Below are 23,420 nucleotides of genomic sequence, written 5' to 3'. Positions count from 1 at the left end.
ATCAGTGAACCTCAGATGAATTATATTCGTTATCAACAGTACCTTATCTAATAAAATATATAAATGTAAATATGATTAATATTAACGTAGCTGGTACTTAAGTTTGTTTAATTTGAATAAATGGATTTATTATGTTAGTATTATCAAATGAGAGTTCCGAATCATTAGATATAATAAATTCGGATACTAAAAAATCTGTATATTTTCGAGCTGTGATGTATTCCAATATCTTATTGACTACATTGGTGTAGGAAATATTATTAATTTTAGTGGTGCCATTAAAAGTTATTAAATATGACCCATTTAAATGAGTGTCATTAACTGTATTTTCTCCATTTAAAAAATGGATCCATCCTGGATTACATCTACATTTTTATTTTTTTCTCGGATTTTGTTACAAAAGGATTTTTCTCCATTTAGTAATCTGGTGAAACAAGAACCTTCTGGGTTAAGTGTGCAATAATTATGAAATATTTCTGTCTTAAAATTAGACATTACATAGTACCTATTTCTACATTTTGCGACGTGATTATATATAAATAATTTACCATCATTATTTGAAATGGATCTTGAATTGTAAACGTCACAACGATCGGTAGTAATAGGGTATTTTATGTAAATTATAATAAGATCTTGATGCAAAGCGATTTTAAATTCAGATACACCTAAAAGGTGTGTTATAATTACAGGTCTATCTTCGTGCTTATAAATTTCTTGCCTATCATCATTGTTTAGAATTTTAGTATTAAATACATCAATTTTGGCGAGTGTAATTGTGTCCATTAAATTAATAAGATCGTAAGTAGGCAAGCGCAGACGATATTTTCTGAGTGGAATTTCTTGATCTTTAAAGGCTGTTTTGAATTGTTCAGATAAAGATTGTATCTCTTTAAATATTTTAGAATTAATAACGAATTGATCGTTATTATTATACCCGTTACTCGTAGAGTAAAAGGGTATACTAGATTCGTCGGAAAGTATGTAACAGGCAGAAGGAAGGGTTTCCGACCACATAAAGTATATATATTCTTGATCAGGATCACTAGCCGAGTCGATATAGCCATGTCCGTCGGTCCGTCTGTCTGTCTGTCCAGATGAACGCTGAGATCTCGGAAACTATAAGAGCTAGGCTATTGAGATTTGGCGTGCAGATTCCTGAGCTTCTTACGCAGCGCAAGTTTGATTCAGCAGAGTGCCACGCCCACTCTAACGTCCACAAACCGCCCAAAACTGTGGCTCCTACAGTTTTGATGCTAGAATAAAAAATTTGAAACTGAAATGTATTGTTCTCATCAATACCTATCGATTGAACCAAAAAAAAGTTTGCCACGCCCACTTTAACGCCCACAAACCGCCAACAAACTTCAAAAAATCGTAAGTATGAACGCGTATATCTCGGAAAATATCAACGATAGAAAAATGGGATTTCAGATTTACATTCCGTAGGCTTGAGCGCAGCGTATGTTTGTTACGCGAAAATGCCACGCCCACTTTAACGCCCACAAGCCGCCCAGGCCTGTGGCGCCCACAATTTTCATGCTAGATAAACAATTTTAACTGAAATCTATTGGTCTCGTCAATACGTATCGATTGATCCAAAAAAAACTTTGCCACGCTCACTCTAACGCCCACATCGCTTAAATCTGTCTACCGCCGGTAGGTGGCGCATTTCAATCTCGATGTGCTGCTTGCATATCTCCATTTTCCTTTGGACTATTTTTATTCTTATTATAATAACCATAAGTATTTAGTTTTTGTTTGTTGTCATGACTAAACATTAAATTATTATTGTTTCGCTGGTTACTGTAATTATTGTTTTGTTGTCTTGTCTTGTGGTTGAAATGTGTTTGTCCATTTCCACTAGAGTTTGGTTCGCTATGTTTTCTCTTAGTAGTTGAGAAACTATTTGCGAAATGAGCCCTCATGTTGTTGCTTTCCAATTCCTGAACTATGACCATTGCATTTGGTAGGTCAGGTGGATTCATTGAGAAAATAGTATCTGAAATTTAGCCGTTGAGGCCGGTAATGAAAACTCTATGAGCTGTCTTCCTATGTTTCTCATTCATTTCCGCTGTTATTGGCTTGTTTCTACCGTAGGTCATAATAGTTTTATTAATTAGTGGAGTTAATTTTTTATTAACTGTACCATAATAATCCATTATGGATAATTTTCCCTGACTCAATACGCTTAGTTCCTGTTCAATAATATTAATTGGTCGTTTGTCGCTAAAGACAAAGTCAAGTCTGGCCATTATGGCATCGAACTTTAATACCGTACCGTTATGGGTTAAGCCACGCCCACTTTAACGCCCACAAACTTCAAAAAATCGTAAATATGAACGCGTATATCTCGGAAAATATCAACGATAGAAAAATGGGATTTCAGATTTAGATTCCGTAGGCTTAAGCGCAGCGTATGTTTGTTACGCGAATATGCCACGCCCACTTTAACGCCCACAAGCCGCCCAGGCCTGTGGCGCCCACAATTTTCATGCTAGATAAACAATTTTAACTGAAATGTATTGGTCTCGTCAATACCTATCGGTTGATCCAAAAAAAACTTTGCCACGCCCACTCTAACGCCCACATCGCTTAAATCTGTCTACCGCCGGTAGGTGGCGCATTTCAATCTCGCTTTGCTGCTTGCATATCTCCATTTTCCTTTGGTCCCTTTAGCTGAGTAACGGGTATCTGATGGTAGAGGTACTCGACTATAGCGTTCTTCCTTGTTTTTTATTAAATCATCGATTTTATTTTGGAGCATTATGAAATCATCATGATCTGGTGTTCCCGCTATCCATTTCCAAATAGTGCCTATTTCATTAATGCCTCTTTTCGATCTACTGGGTATAATTTGTTGTTGTTCTTGCTGTCGTGACTCTTTAGAAATTCTGTTTCCAGATTAATTATATCTCTATAAAGACTTATATTAGTTATATGAAATAAATCTGCGTATGATTCATAAATAAGAACATCTTTGGTATCCTTGTAAAGAAGGAAATCATGGTTCGTGTAATCCATAATTTCGGATTTGGTTGTAGCTACCAGCAATAATAAGTTCATTATTTAAATCATTATCTGTAATTTGAAACAAATTATTTAATACTTTCTTTATGAGTCGTACCGTTTCTGTTATTTATAATAACTTTATTGGGGAGATTTTCCTTAACTACTTCTTTTTATTCCCGTTACTCGTAGAGTAAAAGGGTGTACTAGATTCGTCGGAGTATGTAACAGGCAGAAGGAAGCGATTCCGACCCCGTAAAGTATATATATTCTTGATCAGGAGCATTGGCCGAGTCGATCTAGCCATGTCCGCTGAGATCTCGGAAACTATGAGAGCTAGGCTTTTGAGATTTGGCGTGCAGATTCCTGAGCTTCTTACGCAGCGCAAGTTTGTTTCAGTAGAGTGCCACGCCCACTCTAACGCCCACAAGCCGCCCAAAACTGTGGCTCCTACAGTTTTTATGCTAGAACGAAAGTTTTAACTGAAATGTATTGCTCTTGTCAATACCTATCGATTGACCAAAAGAAAAAGTTTGCCACGCCCCCTTTAACGCCCACAAACCGGCCACAAAATTCAAAAAATCGTAAGTATGAACGTGAATATCTCAGAAACTATCAAAGATAGCGAATTGGCATCTCAGATTGAGATTTCGTAGCCTTGTACGCAGCGCAAGTTTGTTATGCGAATATACCACGCCCACTCTAACGCCCACAAACCGCCCAAGCCTGTGGCGCCCCCAATGTTTATGCTAGATCAAAAATTTTAACTGAAATGTATTGGTGTCGTCAATACCTATCGATTGATCTAAAACAATGTTGCCACGCCCACTCTAACCATAGCGCTTAAGTCTGTCTACCGCCGGTTGGGTGCGCATTTCAATCTCGCTATGCTGCTTGCATATCTCCATTTCCCTTTGGTCCCTTCAGCTGAGTAACGGGTATCTAATAGTCGAGGTACTCGACTATAGCGTTCTTCCTTGTTTTTAATAGGTTATAGCCGACCAGTAAATCTGAGTCTAGCATATCTATTTCATAACAAAACAAGGAAGAACGCTATAGTCGAGTACCTCGACTATCAGATACCCGTTACTCAGCTAAAGGGACCAAAGGAAAGTGGAGATATGCAAGCAGCAAATGCGCCACCTACCGGCGGTAGACAGATTTAAGCGTTGTGGGCGTTAGAGTGGGCGTGGCAAAGTTTTTTTTAAATCAATCGATAGGTATTGACGAGACCAATACATTTCAGTTAAAATTTTTTATCTAGCACGAAAAATGTGGGCGCCACAGGCTTGGGCGGTTTGTGGGCGTTAGAGTGGGCGTGGCATATTCGCGTGACAAACTTGCGCTGCGCTCAAGCCTACGGAATCTAAATCTGAAATCCCATTTCTCTATCTTTGATATTTTCCGAGATATCCGCGATCGTATTTACGATTTTTGGAAGTTTGTGGGCGGTTTGTGGGCGTTAAAGCAGGCGTGGCAAACTTTTTTTGGGGTCAATCGATAGGTATTGATGAGAACAATACATTTCAGTTAAAATTTTTGTTTTAGCATCAAAACTGTAGGAGCCACAGTTTTGGGCGGTTTGTGGGCGTTAGAGTGGGCGTGGCACTTTTCTGAAACAAACTTGCGCTGCGCAGGAATCTCAGGAATCTGCATGCCTAATCTCAGTATTGTAGCTCTTATAGTTTCCGAGATCTCAGCGTTCATACGGACAGACGGACAGACGGACAGACGGACAGACGGACAGACGGACATGGCTAGATCGACTCGGCTAGTGATCCTGATCAAGAATATATATACTTTATGGGGTCGGAAACGCTTCCTTCTGCCTGTTACATACTTTCCGACGAATCTAGTATACCCTTTTACTCTACGAGTAACGGGTATAACAAGGGAGAACGCTTTAGTCGAGTACCTCGACTATCAGATACCCGTTACTCAGCTTAAGGGACCAAAGGGAAATGGTGATATGCAAGCACCAAAGCGAGATTGAAATGCGCCACATACCGGCGGTAGACAGATTTAAGCGTTATGGGCGTTAGGGTGGGCGTGGCAAATTTTGTTTTGGGTCAATCGATAGGTATTGACGAGACCAATACAGTTCAGTTAAAATTTTGTATCTAGCATAAAAATTGTGGGCGCCACAGGCTTGGGCAGTTTGTGGGCGTTAGAGTGGGCGTGGCATATTCGCGTAACAAACTTGAGCTGCGTACAAAGCTAAGGAATCTAAATCTGAGATCCCGATTCTCTATCCTTGATAGTTTCCGAGATATCCACGTTCATATTTACGATTTTTTGAAGTTTGTGGGCGGTTTGCGGGCGTACAAGTGGGCGTGGCAAACTTTTTTTGGGTCAATTTTTATTCTAGCATCATTCTATTCTCTACGAGTAACGGGTATAAAAAGTTATCATATGATAATATTTAATTATTGAATATCCATTTACTGTGGATACTCTTTTGAAAATTGGAAGCTCATTCTTATTTTTATAAATTCCTGTTCTAATATAACTCGAGGTTGCCCCAGTGTCAATTAATATTTTTAATTTTTTATTTATTTTCGGGTCATTTCTACCTAAGTAGGGTAAGCCTTCTCCTGACTTTTGTCTTAAAAATGGTTCTCCTCAATGTTATTTAGTTTCATCGTCTTGTTAGCCGGTTGGTTAACAGTTCCAGTTGGTTCCCTTTTATTTTGGGATTGTCCTTGCTAAGTGTTCTGGGTCTCAAATTTTTTTGTTTGATCCCACTTGTTCTGGCTATAATTAGTATTTTGATATTTATTATAGCTTTGATTATAGCCGCTGTTAGCCCTATTCTGAACCTGGATAGACTCGTCTACTTCCATTGGTTCTGGCTAATTTTTTGGCTGCCTATAGGTGTTCCACTGATTTTGTTGGTTGTTATTAAATCTACCCTTGTTCCAAGAACTATTTTTATTCTGATTATAATAACCATAAGTATTTAGTTTTTGGTTGTTGTCATGATTAAACCGTGTAACTATTGTTTTGCTGTCTTGTCTTGTGGTTGAAATGTGTTTGTCCATTTCCACTAAAGTTTGGCTCGCTATGTTTTCTCTGAGTAGTAGAGAAACTATTTGCGAAATGAGCCCTCATGTTGTTGCTTTCCAATTCCTGAACTATGACCATTGCATTTGGTAGGTCAGGTGGATTCATTGAGAAAATATTATCTGAAAATTGGCCGTTGAGGCCTGTAATGAAAACTCTATGAGCTTTCTTCCTATGTTTCTCATTCATTTCCGCTGTTATTGGTTTGTTTCTACCGTAGGTCATAATAGTTTTATTAATTAGTAGAGTTAATTTTTTATTAACTGTACCTTAATAATCCATTATGGATAATTTTCCTTAACTCAATACGCTTAGTTCCTGTTCAATAAGATTAATTGGTCGTTTGTCGCTAAAGACAAAGTCAAGTCTGGCCATTATGGCATCGAAATTTAATACCGTACCGTTATGGGTTAAGGCATCGTTTGCGATTCCTGTTATTTTGTTTCTTAATATAGATAAGGCAGAATAAAATCTTTCACTCCCTCGTGAATATTGCCCCATGGCTATTTCAGCTGATTCTCTCCAGCTTACATATTTATCTTCTTCACCTTTATATTCCCTAACAGATTTGATGATCTCATTAGATGTGTCGCACTTGATATTTGGATCTACAATCTCTATCTGATAATCCTCAACCGTTTTAATTTTGTGAGACAGCTGCGATCTTAAGTTTACGATCTCCTCCTTAAATGGACTTAATTCAAAATTTACAATTTGTTTAATTAAATCTCCTACATTTAACATTGTATTGTTTGTTATTGCCTGATGGTTTGTATGTTCTTGAGGCGGATTCATGTGGAGTGTATTATTTCCTCCAGTCTGGCTTGTTGAGGGTTCTGACATTTTGAGAATTTTTTCGCAATCAGAAATTAATTCTTCCACTTTGTATATTTATATTTCTTTTCTTACAAATTTCATATATAATAAAAATAATAAAAAAAAAAAAAAAAAAAAAAGATACAGTCTTCGACTATCTCTCATCGCGAGCGGACGTCTCTTATCTTCAAACAGAGGTTCTCGATCGGTCACTGTTCTTTTTGGACCCACGTGGTTCTTATCTTTCTTACGTTTTCATCGTGTTTTGAAATAGTCTTCAATCCACTGTTTATAATAAACAACCAACGCATAAATTCCAATAAGCCCCATCATGGGCCCAGGGCCTCCAAACCTGGGCGACAATCGGTTTGCGCCGCTTGCCATCAGCTCACCATCAAAAAAAAGAAGACAACCCCAAAAACTTGATATGGCATTCCCTGAACTTCCACCTACCGCAGTTGATAATCCAAGATATATAACAATCGCCTCCATCAATACTGAAAAGACCATTTCGCAATTCTCATGCTTCGCCGTCCACCGCGCCCTTAAAATGATCTCCAAAAACATTGTGACCATTTCCAACCTCAGAGACGGAAATTTACTTATGCTAGTAAAGTCCCAAGCCGATGCTGATAAATTTATAAATACCACCAAGCTCACCGGTATATGCAAAGTACAGAGTAAGCTCCACGAGGCCCTCAATTTTGTGAAAGGGACAGTTTATGCCCCGTACCTCTGCGACATTCCCGAGAAAGAAATAGTCGATGAACTTAAAACACAAAAGGTTACGGAAGTTTATAAATTTATGAAATCCTACGATGGTGTTTCCAAGCCCAGCGGAGTCATCCTAATAACCTTCGAACTCTATAACCTCCCATCTAAAATCCAAATTTCTTGGCATTCAGTTAAAGTTCGCGAGTACATTCCAAACCCCATGAGATGCAAGTCTTGCCAACTCCTCGGTCACACAACCAAAAAATGCGTAAACACCCCAGTCTGCTCCGAATGTGCCCTATCACCACATTCACCAAGCAAATGCACAAAAATCTGCTGTGCCAATTGCTCTGGCGAGCATTCGGCCTCTTCCCGACAATGCCCTAAGTACCAAGAACAAAGAGAAATACTCAAAATAAAAACGGTCAGAAAATGCACTATGCGTGAGGCCAAAACAATATTTAAAACAACATCACAAAACTCGGTTAATACCGCTTCATATTCTTCAGTAGCCAAAACGTCACATCAACGCAGCGAAAACGCAAACCAAAACAAAAATGACAAAATTAAAATCGCTTCCACCGTTGAAGCCCCGAAAAAAACGCCTTCCCCCCCCCCCCTTCCCATTCCCCGATTCCCCAGTCCCCTATCCCCACAACCCCTTATCAGCCAAAGCCATCCACTTCACTTGCTCATCACAAGTATAACTTATCTCCTGCATCTCATGCATACTTACAAGAAATCCATGCTGAATACGAAAGTAGCAGCCGAGCAACATCTTTAAATCATAATAAATCAACTTCACACAATATTAATTTAAGTGCCCACGAATCTGACGATGCTATGAGTGACTCATAGTTTCGTCAATCTAAACCAAACCAAATAACATCCTCTCTCTCTTCCCACTTATGTCCATTACACTAGTGCAATGGAACATGAATGGTTACATTAACAATTACCACGAACTACAACTTTTGATAAACGACACCAACCCTGATGTTATTTGCCTTCAGGAAACACATATTAATGCCAACCTAACAAATATTGCTTACCCCAAGCAATTTATTGGATATTTTTATAACTTTAGCTCTAATACCTATGCCAAACAAGGTGTTAGCATACTCGTACGTAAAGACATTCCCCACAAGCCCATACCAATTAACAGCAATACTTGCTCTTTAGGTATTGAAATCCTAGCCCATCCCAAAATCTGTATTTTTAATACATATATACCTCCATCTCATTTAGTAGCTGCCAACGAAATTCTTAAAATAATAGATCTTTCTAGCAAGCCAATCCTATATGTGGGAGATTTTAATGCCTGGAGTCCATTGTGGGGATCATCTTCGCATAACTCTAGAGGGTTCCAAATAGAAGAAGTCATAAACAAATCAACTTTAACTCTCCTCAATGACGGCTCCGCTACCCATCATTCCACTCACAACTCCTTCACGGCTATTGATCTAACATTAGCCTCCGCATCGTTGTTCCCTTTCTGTAAGTGGTCCGTAAACGACTCTCTATACGGAAGCGATCACTATCCTTTAAAGACAAAGTTTCAGTTTCGAACTAGTCCCGTAAACATATTGCCATTTCCTAAATTTAAAATAGATAAAGCCAATTGGGATCTGTATCGCGCCAAATGCAAAGATAACTTTAATTTCCCTGCAACATACGACTTAAATCTGTTTGCCGCCAAAATAATAAAAGGAATCAAAGTCTCAGCTAATTTAGCAATCCCACAAACCAAACCCTCTCGAAATCCGCGTAATGTTCCTTGGTGGAGCAAAACTCTGCAAGATCTAAGGCAACAAAAGCAATCTCTTTGGCACGCATACAAACAAACTCGGAGCACCGCTGCTCTAATTTCTTACAGAAAATCTAATGCTCTTTTCAAATACAATTCAAAAATTGCTAAACGGGAATCCTTTGAAAGATTTACCTCTAATATAACCCCTTTTTCATCGACCAAGAAAACTTGGTCTGACCTAAATCGCCTAATAGGTAATTTTCCAAATAACCTTAGGACAATTAAATATAACAACGAAGATCTCCATCACTCCGCAGACATTTGCGACGCATTTGGGAATTTTTGGTCGGACTACTCTAAGGACGACAATTTCTCCCACCAATACAAGACCCGTAAAGAAGAAATTCTTTCTCAACGATACACACCCACCAAATTGTCGACCGCCTCTACAGACCTTGACTCAAATTTTACCCTTAGTGAGCTTGAATATGCCCTTCAGTATGCGAAGGGGAAAACACCCGGTATAGACCGAATTTCATACCCAATGCTTAAACAGTTGCCCTCCGAAGCTAAATACCGCCTATTAGAAATGTATAACGCTATGCTCGCTAGGGGTACCTATCCTCATGTGTGGAAGTCTGCCATGATTGTCCCTATCCTAAAACCTAACAAACCAAAACACGAAATAACATCATTTAGACCTATTTCTTTACTCCCATGTTAAAGCAAGACCCTAGAAAAAATGTTAGCCAAAAGGTTAATGTGGTTCATTACAAAACATAAATTTATCAGCCCCCACCAAACCGCTTTTAGACAACAACATAGCACTCTTGATTCCCTTCTGCATCTCCACCATTACGCATCGGACGCCCTTTCTACCAAAAATCATGTTACCATATTGGCAACTGATTTTGAAAGGGCTTTCGATCGCGTTGGGGTGCATACAGTATTGGATCAACTTTCCCGGTGGGGGGTAGGTCAAAAGACCTTCAACTTAGCGAAGGCTTTCATGATCAACCGTTCTATCCGAGTAAGAGTTAACAACACTGTATCTAAATTCTATACTCTCCACAATGGCATCCCACAAGGATCGCCCCTCTCTGTGGTATTGTTCATGATAGCCTTCCAGTCCTTAAATAACATAATATTAAGACATAAGCAAATTAAACTGGCAATTTATGCAGACGATGCCATAATTTTTAGCAAATGTAAGAATACTACTACACTAAATAATAAGTTTAAAGAAGTCCTTAATGAAATCCAAATTTGGGGTAACACCTCTGGTGCGACCCTTGCTGTAAATAAATGTAAGGTTTTTCATATTTGTAAAAAACAGCGCTGTACATACCCACCATTATCGTTCAATGACATAGATATAGAACGCGTTTCTTTTCTTAAAATACTTGGCCTGACAATTGATAAACGACTCACATTTAAACAACACTGTAGCGAACTTAGGATTAAACTTATCAATAGACTAAACATTATTAAATTCTTAACATCTAAGCGATCTCTCATCCACCGGACCACACTTATACAAGCGACAAGAGCTTTGTTGCTGTCCATAATTGATTATGGCCTCCCAATCTACGGCTGGTGCGCGCCATCGAACTTAAGAAAAATCTTACCCCCTTACCATGCGGCCGTCAGGCGTAGCATTGGCGCATTCCCAACGACCCCAACTAAATGCATCCTAGCCGAAGCAGGTTTGCCGGACATTAAAACCAGAGTCGCGCAAACTACCTTTAAATTAATACCAAAACTCATGTGCTCAAACAACTCTATTTTGCTGAAGGACTACGAAGTTGCCTCGAAGCACCGTAGGAAATTAAAAGTCCAGTCTACGATACGAAGATGTATAACCTTTATCAAGAGACACAACATAGGGTCGCCTTATCGTTGGAACAAAGTCATTCCATCCCCTCCGTGGAAATTACACTCCACCGCCGTAGACACTACACTTCATGATTTCCAAAAATCAAGGACTCCAATCACAACGTTTAAGCAGCTATTCGAAGAAGTTACCCATAAATACTCCGATAGGAAATGGCTTTACACCGATGGTTCAAAGTCCGACGCCACAACCTCCTTTGCAGTGGTTGACCAACACGGATTAATTGTTTCATGGGGTCAGCTACCTCACCACTTCTCAGTTTTTACAGCGGAAGCAGTAGCTATTATTAAGGCAATTAAATTTGCTATCGAACTTAAGGGAAGTTATATCATCTGCAGTGATAGTCTGCCCACCCTGCAAGGAGTACAAAACTTCTGCAATAACAATAACCTTCTATCCGAAATTCGTCACCTCTGCATCAAAAACAATAGCAAAATTAAACTATTATGGGTCCCGGCTCATATAGGAATCATTGGGAACGAGTTAGCCAACAATGCTGCAAAATTAGCCGGTCGGGCTCCGTGCCATACAATCATACCTGGAGTACAACAGGACATCTGGGAAAACATCAAACACATTTTGCTGGACATCGAACTGGAAGACTGGTCGTCGTTTAACCACTGGTATAAACAATTTAACCCTGACAAGAAAGACATCAAGTTCCCTACGTCAATCAACGGAAGGGAATGCGCCATTCTCACTCGATTAAAAACCGGACACACAAATCTCACACATAAGCACATCCTTAATAGGGGAAAGTCGGCTAAACTGCCCTAATTGCGGAGAAGAACTATCAGTAAAACATCTACTAGATACCTGCGGACACTACCAAAACATCAGAACAAACCTATTCGGTCTTACCCCGCCATCAAATCTATTAACTGACCTAACAGCTGCCAACTCCAAACTATTATTATCTTTCCTACGGTTATGTAAAATTATGCACCTAATTTAAACATTCGTATCAATCATCAAATATCCCCTCTCATTAAATGTTAAATCACAAATATAAATGTAACAAAATTGTTATCAATTGTCGAGTCGATGGCCATAGTAGCTAGTTACTCCTTTCCTTAAATTAGTTAATATATTATAAATGCGATTTATGTATAATAGCTAATACTAAATAAATAAATAAATAAATAAAAAAAAGATAGTATCGCTCACGAATCGTTGTCCTTATTTTTCTTCTCGTTGATTTCTGATCCTGTTGGGGTCGTCCTTCTCTTGGTTGATGGTCCTGCTTAGGGTAGTCCTTCCTTTTTTGGTTTATCGATTTTATCTTGGGGTCTTCCTTTTTTTTCGTTTTTTAAATTGGGGTCTTCATTCTTTTCCAATGTTTATATTTGGTGAGGGACTGCCCTTCAGCCTGTTTTCTTTGAATGTCTTTTTGTTGATGATTTCGAAGATTTTTTGTTAATTTTTGTTTTTAAACATTTTTATACCCGTTACTCGTAGAGTAAAGGGGTATACTAGATTCGACGGAAAGTATGTAACAGGCAGAAGGAAGCGTTTCCGACCCCATTAAGTATATATGTTCTTGATCAGGATCACTAGCCGAGTCGATCTAGCCATGTCCGTCTGTCCGTCTGACCGTCTGTCCGGATGAACGCTGAGATCTCGGAAACTATAAGACCTAGGCTATTGAGATTTGGCGTGCAGATTCCTGGGCTTCTTACGCAGCGCAAGTTTGTTTTAGTAGCGCCCACAAACCGCCCAAAACTGTGGCTCCTACAGTTTTGATGCTAGTATAAAAACACTGAAATTTATTGTTATCATCAATATCTATCGATTGACCCAAAAAAAAGTTTGCCACGCCCACTTTAACGCCCACAAACCGCCCACAAGCTTCAAAAAATCGTAAATATGAACGCGGATATCTCGGAAAATAACAACGATAGAAAAATGGGATTTCAGATTTACATTCCGTAGGCTTGAGCGCAGCGTATGTTTGTTACGCGAATATGCCACGCCCACTCTAACGCCCACATATATATATTATTTCCATTCTATTTTTATCAACACAGGTTTTATATATTCGTCGGTTGTATCGGGTTGCTGGCCGCGCTAAATTCTTTTTTCACTTTAAAACTTCTTTGCGTTTATTTTAAAGCTTTTTTAATCACACGGCCCCACGTTGGGCGCCAATTAAGTTTCTCATTTGTGAATTAATTAAAAAAATGTTTTATTATTTTTTTATCACTTTTTTACTATTAAAATTTTTTAATAGGACGAACTTATTTTATTCACTTCTCGTTTACTTTTTCGAGATTTGTTCTACTGCTCGATTCGGATCTGCCTGCTCTCTAGTTCAATGATCAATAATCAAACCTCGGCTTAAGAGATTTTATCCCCAAAAATTGATAAAGAGAATGACTCAAGAGAGTCGGAAAATAGGATGATGCAATTTGCCAATTAAATTTGAAGTCCAATCTTGGCCGGAAATTGGTGTTTACATCAGCGGACGTTTAGGGATCGCTTTGGGGATCTTTTTGTTTACGTTAGCGGTCTCGTGGCTCGCTTTGGGGATCTTTTGTTTACGCTAGCGGACTTAGGGCTCGCTTGGCACTCCGATGTTTACAATATCGGCTTGGATGTTTACAACATCCGTTTGATGCGGACTGCGTGAAATTGATCTGGGTGGGAATGATTTGGAGGCCTGGTTGACAGAAATAGCTGACCACGGATTTATCTCGGGTCTGTCAGAGTTATTTGAAAATTAGCTCTCGACTCAAAGATTTGTATAAATTGGGTAAGAGCCCCTTAATAATGTGTCATAAAACTTGCACGAGATTTGTGAAAGTGACATCAAATCGCTTGTAATCTGAATATTTGCCATTGAAGTGCGGCAACTTGAGTGTAGAGGGGGCGGGGGTCCGTTCTGTCGTCGCTGAAGAAGTGCAACGTCGTCGACTTGCGGTAGCAACAGGATGCTGTGGCTGCCTTCGATGCTGTTGCAGCAGACTGCTGCTGCGGTCGGTTATATGGAACCAAGTTAAACAGAATGCACACGCGCTATGCGCTCCAATGCACAGTGGAGACTTCACGGCAGGGAGATGGAAAAGAGCGGGAGAGCGGTGCAGTGGGATAACGGTGCCATGCTACAGATTCGCTGTACAGTGGGCCTGAACATTCCACCCCCCTTGCAATCGATCGCACAGCAAAAATGAAGAGAGACCCTGCCAGTCGTATACGCCGTAAGACTGAGTTTAGGCGCTGAAGAGGATCCACCCGAACACCGCCCTTTGCACTACTGGTAGTCCCTGTTCGACCATGTAGAAGCCCGGCTGAATGACCTTAAGGTAGACAACAGCACCAAGAATCAGGGAAATGGTTGCTGGCCGATGGAACCGCTCATCTGCGAGCGGTAGGTCCCGAAACTTCTTGACTACGCTCTCACTGAGCGCTCGGTTGGGAGTACGGATCCGCACTTTCGATTCGATCTTGACGACCACATCCAGTTTAATCGCCTCGTCGACCTTGGACCAAACTGTTGCCGTGCAGATCCCTTCTCTCCCACGTTGGTCGTCGGCAAGCGAAAAGAGGAGGGCAAGGACGAGAGGACGCTGACGCTGGAGAAGTGCCGCGAGTGACGGAGCTGGTGTCGAGGATGCTAAGAGCGATGGAAGGGAAAGCTACTTGCTGGCGCGAACGCTGCTGAGCGGCCCGTTGCCGGGAACCGGACTTTTTCTGGTTGCGCAGTTCCCTGCATTGTTCTCGTGTTCGAGGTAGTTTGCGCAGTACTTATTGATGAGAATTGCCCGCAGACGATTCTTTGCGCTCAGCTTTAGGAACCTCTGACTCTTCCGAAGAGGATGGATTTCAAGGCAGTCTCGGCTTCGGTAGAATTGAATTCCTCGAGTACGTTCAATGCCTGGGCGTAACCTGTAAGGGAAGCCATTTTCGTGGTCAGATTGTGGAAAATGAAAAAATAAACAAACAGACCTGATTTAGACTGAAATGGATAATGGTTACGGACTAAGGATTATGGAATGCACGTTCTTTACTAGGAAGTTTTGGAAGGCTCTCCTGGAAGTAGAACCACTTTGGTCACTGAACGTTTGACAATGCCGCGTGCCGTACGAATATCGACTACGGGGACGTTGCCATCGACTTCCGGAAAAACGGAGTCCATAGATTTGAGGGCAGATTGTCGTCCATGATGACGACCATGTCGCCGAAGCGCAGATTTTGTGTGCGAAATTGCCACTTGTTGCGCTTGTGGAGCTCTTTAAGGTAATCATCGTTCCATCGAGCACGCAATTGGTGATAGAAGCCTTTAAGTGTTGTTCCGGCCTATAATAGATTTGGGTTTTCCTTTTATTCGGATTCCACTATGGACAGAAGAGATCCGCTGACAAGAAAGTGACCTGGTGTCAACGCAAGCAGATCGGTAGGATCCTCGGTCAAGGGAAATAACGGTCTGGAGTTTAGACAAGCCTCAATTATTGCTAGGAGGGTCGAAAGCTCTTGAAAAGTATACTTTCGCGTAGCTGTGGATTTGTAAAACATAGTCTTGAAACTTTTGACACCAGCTTCTCACAGGCCTCCCACATGGGGTGCCACAGGCGGAATAAATTAACAGTTGAGCAGCTGATGCCTTGCAGAAAGTCTCGTAAAAGCAGGGTGGCAGCGCCGACGAAGGTCTCCCCATAGTCGGACTGAACTTGGCGAGGACACCCTCTTCTGGATACGAACGAAGCGAAGCCGGCAAGAAATTTGTCAGTCGTTAAGTCGGATGTAGGCTCTAGATGGATGGGCTTTGTAGAAAAGCAGACGAGAACCAACACATACCCCTTTGTGATGAGACAAGCTCTTTCGGTATAATTTTTATACCCGTTACTCGAAGCGTAAAGGAGTATACTAGATTCGCCGGAAAGTATGAAACAGGTAGAAGGAAGCGCTTCCGACCCCATAAAGAATATATCTTCTCGATTAGGATCACTAGCCGAGTCGATCCGTCTGTCCGTATGAACGCTGTGATCTCGGAAACTATAAAAGCTGCAATACTGGGATGAGGCATGCAGATTCTTGAGATTCCTGCGCAGCGCGGCCCACAAGCCGCCCAAAACTGTGGCTCCTACAGTTTTAAAGCTAGAATAAATATTTCAACAGAAATGTTTTAATCTCATCAATACCTATCGATTAAGCCAACAAATTTTAGACACGCCCACTTTCACGCCCACAAACTTCAAAAAATCGTAAATATGAACGCGGATATCTCGGAATTTATCAAAGATAGAGAATTGGAATTTCAGATTTAGATCCCTTTGCCTAGTACGCAGCGCAAGATTACTTCGAGATTATGCCAATCCCACTGTAACTCCCACAAACCGCCCAAACCTGTTTGGCCGACAATTTTCATGCTTGAAAAAAAATGTTAGCTGGAATGTATCAGTCTCGTCAATACCTATCGATTGACCGAACAAACGTTTGCTTTAAATCTTTCTGCCGCCCACATAACCATATATTGAGATCGCGGATAGGTGGCGCATTACAAGCTCCCTTTTTCCTCTTTAGTTGAGTACGGGTATTTGATAGTCGAGGTACTCGACTGCAGCGTTCTTCCTTGTTATACCCGTTACTCGTAGAGTAAAAGGGTATACTAGATTCGTCGTAAAGTATGTAACAGGCAGAAGGAAGCGTTTCCGACCCCATAAAGGATATATATTCTTGATCAGGATCACTAGCCGAGTCTACCGCCGGTAGGTGGCGCATTTTAATCTCGCTTTGCTGCTAGCATATCTCCATTTCCCTTTGGTCCCTTTAGCTGAGTAACGGATATCTGATAGTCGAGGTACTCGACTATAGCGTTCTTCCTTTGTAGTATGCATGTATCATTGTAGCGAGTATCCACTGTACCGACACCAACATCGTGTTACAGTGAACTTAAACAAATACAAAAGTCCCGGCCGCTAAACTCGTGCGGCCAGCCAAAATATGAATGCGCCTCAGAGCCCAACTTATGGGAAGTGCTAGTGTCAGCATATTCCCATGGCCTGAGTGCAGACACATACAATGAATGCATATACAACTTCTCTCGCGCTCTCGCTGCTATCAGCCAAATACATTTGTGAGCATATACTTTGATATATACATGACGGCCGATGCCAATGCTTGCAGGCAGCGCAGCCGCGAATAGCTAGCTGTAAGTCACTCCTATATTGACCGGAAAAGAATAAAGATCAAGCAAGATCATTTTACTTTTTTCTGAGAAAGATAATTAATACATGGCGACCGTGACAGTTATGATGCATCCGGAGACAAAACAAAGTTGAAAATAAGTGCAACAAAAACTGAAGAAAATGATTATGATACAGATTGTGTACAACCAACAAAAATAATTGCAAGAAAAACTGAAGAAAATGATTATGATACAGATTGTGTACAACCAACAAAAATAAGTGCAAGAAAAAATGAAGAAAATGATTATGATACAGATTGTGTACAACCAACAAAAATAAGTGCAACAAAAACTGAAGAAAATGATTATGATACAGATTGTGCATAACCAACAAATGTAAAAAAAATGCAAGTGCTGAGAAAAAGCTATTGATGAGAGAATCTACGTTACCGCCTGTGCGAGGACCAGCACCGGCGCCGCCTAAACCCATAGGCCAAGGACAACTATAACAGGATCAAAAAGTGTGGGAGGAATGGCAAATTCTCCTACACCTACGATGGAAATCTAATGAGCATAAACGACGACGTTGGACTGGACAAAGCTGCTCCTGTCGAGCAAAGGGATGCACCGAGCCCAAAAGAAGCTCTAGAGGTGTATCCAAGCGATGGACCACGCCCCTCACAATATCTGAGTACAGGGCACGCCAGCAAAAGAAGAACAAACAAAAAAAGAAGAGGAGCGGCAAGAGAAATAAACTCTTGCGCCAACGGAGGTTGGCTAAGGATTTAATAAGGACGGCAGCGACACCTGGAGAAGCAGAATAACGCAAGTCCGAGCTAACTAAGATTGAAACCAAACTTCGTACTGATGCGATGTAACGTAAGAAAGGCTGCATTAATTGCCAATGCCCAAGTTACCTTTAATATTAAAATCTTACACTCAAGCCGATGCGTGAAAACGCTGCTTGAAAACTACTAACCCCTTGTTAGTCCTTATACTAAAATCATCTGGCAGATATTTTAATTATATAGAGCGACAAATTGTAAATCTGCCATGTGAAAAAATTACTATCCAAAATATTTTCTTTACTTTCCAAATTTTTTTTTATGAACAATGGTATATCTAAATCAAAAGAATTTCAAAATAATAATTCGCCATATATACGTGGCATAAAATATAGAATTTTGGAAAACATTCCCAAAATGGGTTTTGTAGACACAAAAGTTGTTGATTCAACGGCGAACGTCGTTAATAAAGTAGAATCTATAAATATTGATTTAGAAACGATAACAATTCTATTAATAATAATTGTAATTATAATGTCAGCAAGTGTCTTTCTAAAAGTCTATAAATTACACAATAGGTGTTTGAAGAAGAGATTCCAGAGTCGAGCAAACGACCTGGATAAAATTTTAAAACAAACAAGAAGGGAAGTAAGCTTCGGCAAGCCGAAGCTTATATACCCTTGCAGCTATAATTATTAAATTTAAAAACACAAAAATTTATATTCCCAATAGTATAAGATAATATGTCAAAAAACACCGAAGGTATAATTTGTTTCATATTATTTTCCTACCAATTTTCCGATCGTTCCTATGGCAGCTATATGATATAATCTTCCGATTTTGATAAAATTAAATTCGAAATTCAGAACTAATTAAAAAATGTTATTTCCTAGCGTCGGAGGTTATATGTTGAAAAACACCGAACCTATAATTTGTTTCATATTATTTTTCCACCAATTCTCCGATCGTTCCTATGGCAGCTATATGATAAGTCGTCCGATTTCGATAAAATTTAATTCAAAATTCAAAACTAATAAAAAAATGTTATTTCAAAGCTTAGGAGGTTATATGACAAAAAAACACCAAAGATATAATTTTTTTAAGTTTTTTTTTCCGATTATTCCTATGGGACCTATAAGATATAATTGTCCGATCCGGCTGGTTCCGACTTATATACTACCTGCAAAAGATATAAGACTTTTGGGAAAGTTTCAGCCCGATATCTATAAAACTGAGAGACAAGTTTGCGTAGAAACGGACGGACAGACGGACAGACGGACATGGCTAGATCGACTCGTCTAGTCATGCTGATCAAGAATATATATACTTTATGGTGTCGGAAACATCTCCTTCACTGCGTTGCAAACTTCTGACTGAAATCAATGTACCCTCTGCAAGGGTATAAAAATGTTATTTCCAAGCGTAGGAGGTTATATGTTAGGGAACACCGAAGCTATAGTTTGCTTCATATTATTTTCCCACCAATTTTACGATCGTTCCTATGGCAGCTATATGATATAGTCGTCCGATTTTGATAAAATTAAATTCGAAATTCAGAACTAATTAAAAAATGTTATTTCCAAGCGTTGGAGGTTATATGTTAAAAAAACACCGAAGCTATAATTTGTTTCATATTATTTTCCCACCAATTTTACGATCGTTCCTATGGCAGCTATATGATATAGTCGTCCGATTTTGATAAAATTAAACTGGAAATTCAGAACTAATTAAAAAATGTTATTTCCAAGCGTAGGAGGTTATATGTTAAACAAGGAAGAACGCTATAGTCGAGTACCTCGACTATCAGATACCCGTTACTCAGCTAAAGGGACCAAAGGTAAATGGAGATATGCAAGCAGCAAAGCGAGATTTAAATGCGCCACCTACCGGCGGAAGACAGATTTAAGCATTGTGGGCGTTAGGGTAGGCGTGGCAAAATTTTTTTTGTATCAATCGATAGGTATTGACGAGACCAATACATTTCAGTTAAAATTTTTTATCTAGCATACAAATTTTGAGCGCCACAGGCTTGGGCGGTTTGTGGGCGGTAGAGTGGGCGTGGCATATCCGCATAACAAACCTGCGCTGCGTACAAAGCTACGGAATCTAAATCTGAAATCCCAATACTCTATCTTTGATAGTTTCCGAGATATCCGCGTTCATATTTACGATTTTTTGAAGTTTGTGGGCGGTTTGTGGGCGTCCAAGTGGGCGTGGCAAACTTTTTTTTGGGTCAATCGATAGGTATTGCTATGAACAATTCATTTCAGTTTAAATTTTTACTCTAGCATCAAAACTGTATAAGCCACAGTTTTGGGCGGTTTGTGGGCGTTAGAGTGGGCGTGGCACTCTACTGAAACAAACTTGCGCTGCGTAAGAAGCTCAGGAATCTGCTCGCCAAATCTCAATAGCCTAGCTCTCATAGTTTCCAAGATCTCAGCGTTCATCCGGACAGACAGACGGACAGACGGACAGACGGACAGACGGACATGGCTAGAGCGACTCGGCTAGTGATCCTGATCAAGAATATATATACTTTATGGGGTCGGAAACGCTTCCTTCTGCCTGTTACATACTTTCCGACGAATCTAGTATACCCTTTTACTCTACGAGTAACGGGTATAAAAACACCGAAGCTATAATTTGTTTCATATTATTTTCCCACCATTTTTACGACCGTTCCTATGGCAGCTATATGATATATCCTTCCGATTTTGATAAAATTTAATTCGAAACTCAAAACTAATTAAAAAATGTTATTTCCAAGCTTAGGAGGTTATATGCTAAAAAACACCAAAGATATAATTTTTTATACCCTTGCAGAGGGTATATTGATTTCAGTCAGAAGTTTGCAACGCAGTGAAGCAGACGTTTCCGACCCCATAAAGTATATATATTCTTGATCAGCATGACTAGACGAGTCGATCTAGCCATGTCCGTCTGTCCGTCTGTCCGTCCGTTTCTACGCAAACTAGTCTCTCAGTCTTAAAGCTATCGGGCTGAAACTTTCCCAAAAGTCTTATATTTTTTGCAGGTAGTATATAAGTCGGAACCAGCCGGATCGGACAACTATATCTTATAGCTCCCATATGAATAATCGGACAAAAAAATTTAAAAAAAATTATATCTTTGGTGTTTTTTAGCATATAACCTCCTAAGCTTGGAAATAACATTTTTTAATTAGTTTTGAATTTTGAATTAACTTTTATCGAAATCGGACGACTATATCATATAGCTGCCATAGGAACGATCGGAAAATTGGTAGGAAAATATTATGAAACAAATTATAGCTTCGGTGTTTTTTAACATATAACCTCCTACGCTTGGAAATAAGATTTTTTAATTAGTTCTGAATTTCGAATTTAATTTTATCAAAATCGGACGACTATATCATATAGCTGCCATAGGAACGATCGGAAAATTGGTAGGAAAATAATATGAAACAAATTATAGCTTCGGTGTTTTTTGACATATTATCTTATACTATTGGGAATATCATTTTTTGTGTTTTTAAATTTAATAATTATAGCTGCAAGGGTAAATAAGCTTCGGCTTGCCCAAGCTAACTTCCTTTCTTGTTTTAACATAAAACCTCTTAAGCTTGGAAATTACATTTTTATACCCTTTCAGAGGGTATATTGATTTCAGTCAGAAGTTTGCAACGCAGTGAAGGAGACGTTTCCGACCTCATAAAGTATATATATTCTTGATCAGCATGACTAGACGAGTCGATCTAGCCATGTCCGTCTGTCCGTCTGTCCGACCGTTTCTACGCAAACTAGTCTCTCAGTTTTAAAGCTATCGCGCTAAAACTTTCCCAAAAGTCTTATATCTTTTGCAGGTAGTATATAAGTCGGAACCAGCCGGATCGGACAACTGTATCTTATAGCTCCCATAGGAATAATCGGAAAAACAAATTAAAAAAAATTATATCTTTGGTGTTTTTTAGCATATAACCTTCTAAGCTTGGAAATAACATTTTTTAATTAGTTTTGAATTTTGAATTAAATTTTATCAAAATCGGACGACTATATCATATAGCTGCCATAGGAACGATCGAAAAATGGGTGGGAATATAATATGAAACACATTATAGCTTCGGTGTTCCTTAACATATAACCTCCTACGCTTGGAAATAGCATTTTTTAATTAGTTCTGAATTTCGAATTAAATTTTTTCAAAATCGGACGACTATATCATATAGCTGCCATAGGAACGATCGTAAAATCGGTGGGAAAATAATATGAAACAAAATATAGCTTCGGTGTTCCTTAACATATAACCTCCCACGCTTGGAAATAACAGTTTTTAATTAGTTCTGAATGTCGAGTTTAATTTTATCAAAATCGGACGACTATATCATTAGCTGCCATAGGAACGATCGTAAAATTAGTGGAAAAACAAGAAAGGAAGTTAGCTTCGGCAAGCCGAAGCTTATATACCCTTGCAGCTATAATTATTAAATTTAAAAACACAAAAAATGATATTCCCAATAGTATAAGATAATATGTCAAAAAACACCGAAGCTATAATTTGTTTCATATTATTTTCCTACCAATTTTCCGATCGTTCCTATGGCAGCTATATGATATAGTCGTCCGATTTTGATAAAATTAAATTCGAAACTCAGAACTAATTAAAAAATGTTATTTCCAAGCGTAGGAGGTTATATGTTAAAAAACACCGAAGCTATAATTTGTTTCATATTATTTTCCTACCAATTTTGCGATCGTTCCTATGGCAGCTATATGACTTAGTCGTCCGATTTTGATAAAATTTAATTCGAAATTCAGAACTAATTAAAAAATGTTATTTCCAAGCGTTGGAGGTTATATGTTGAAAAACACCGAAGCTATAATTATACCCGTTACTCGTAGAGTAAAAGGGTATACTAGATTCGTCGGAAAGTATGTAACAGGCAGAAGGAAGCGTTTCCGACCCCATAAAGTATATATATTCTTGATCAGGATCACTAGCCGAGTCGATCTAGCCATGTCCGTCTGTCCGTCTGTCCGTCTGTCCGTATGAACGCTGAGATCTTGGAAACTATAAGAGCTACAATACTGGGATTAGGCATGCAGATTCCTGAGATTCCTGCGCAGCGCAAGTTTGTTTCAAAAGAGTGCCACGCCCACTCTAACGCCCACAAACCGCCCAAAACTGTGGCTCCTACAGTTTTGATGCTAGAACAAAAATTTTAACTGAAATGTATTGTTCTTATCAATACCTACCGACTGACCTAAAAAAAAGTTTGCCACGCCCACTTTA

Source organism: Drosophila subpulchrella, unplaced genomic scaffold, assembly GCF_014743375.2.
Source record: "Drosophila subpulchrella strain 33 F10 #4 breed RU33 unplaced genomic scaffold, RU_Dsub_v1.1 Primary Assembly Seq354, whole genome shotgun sequence".
Taxonomy (NCBI): Eukaryota; Metazoa; Arthropoda; class Insecta; order Diptera; family Drosophilidae; genus Drosophila; species Drosophila subpulchrella.
The sequence above is the reverse complement of the archived record's forward strand: the minus strand, read 5'-3'. Positions refer to the sequence as shown.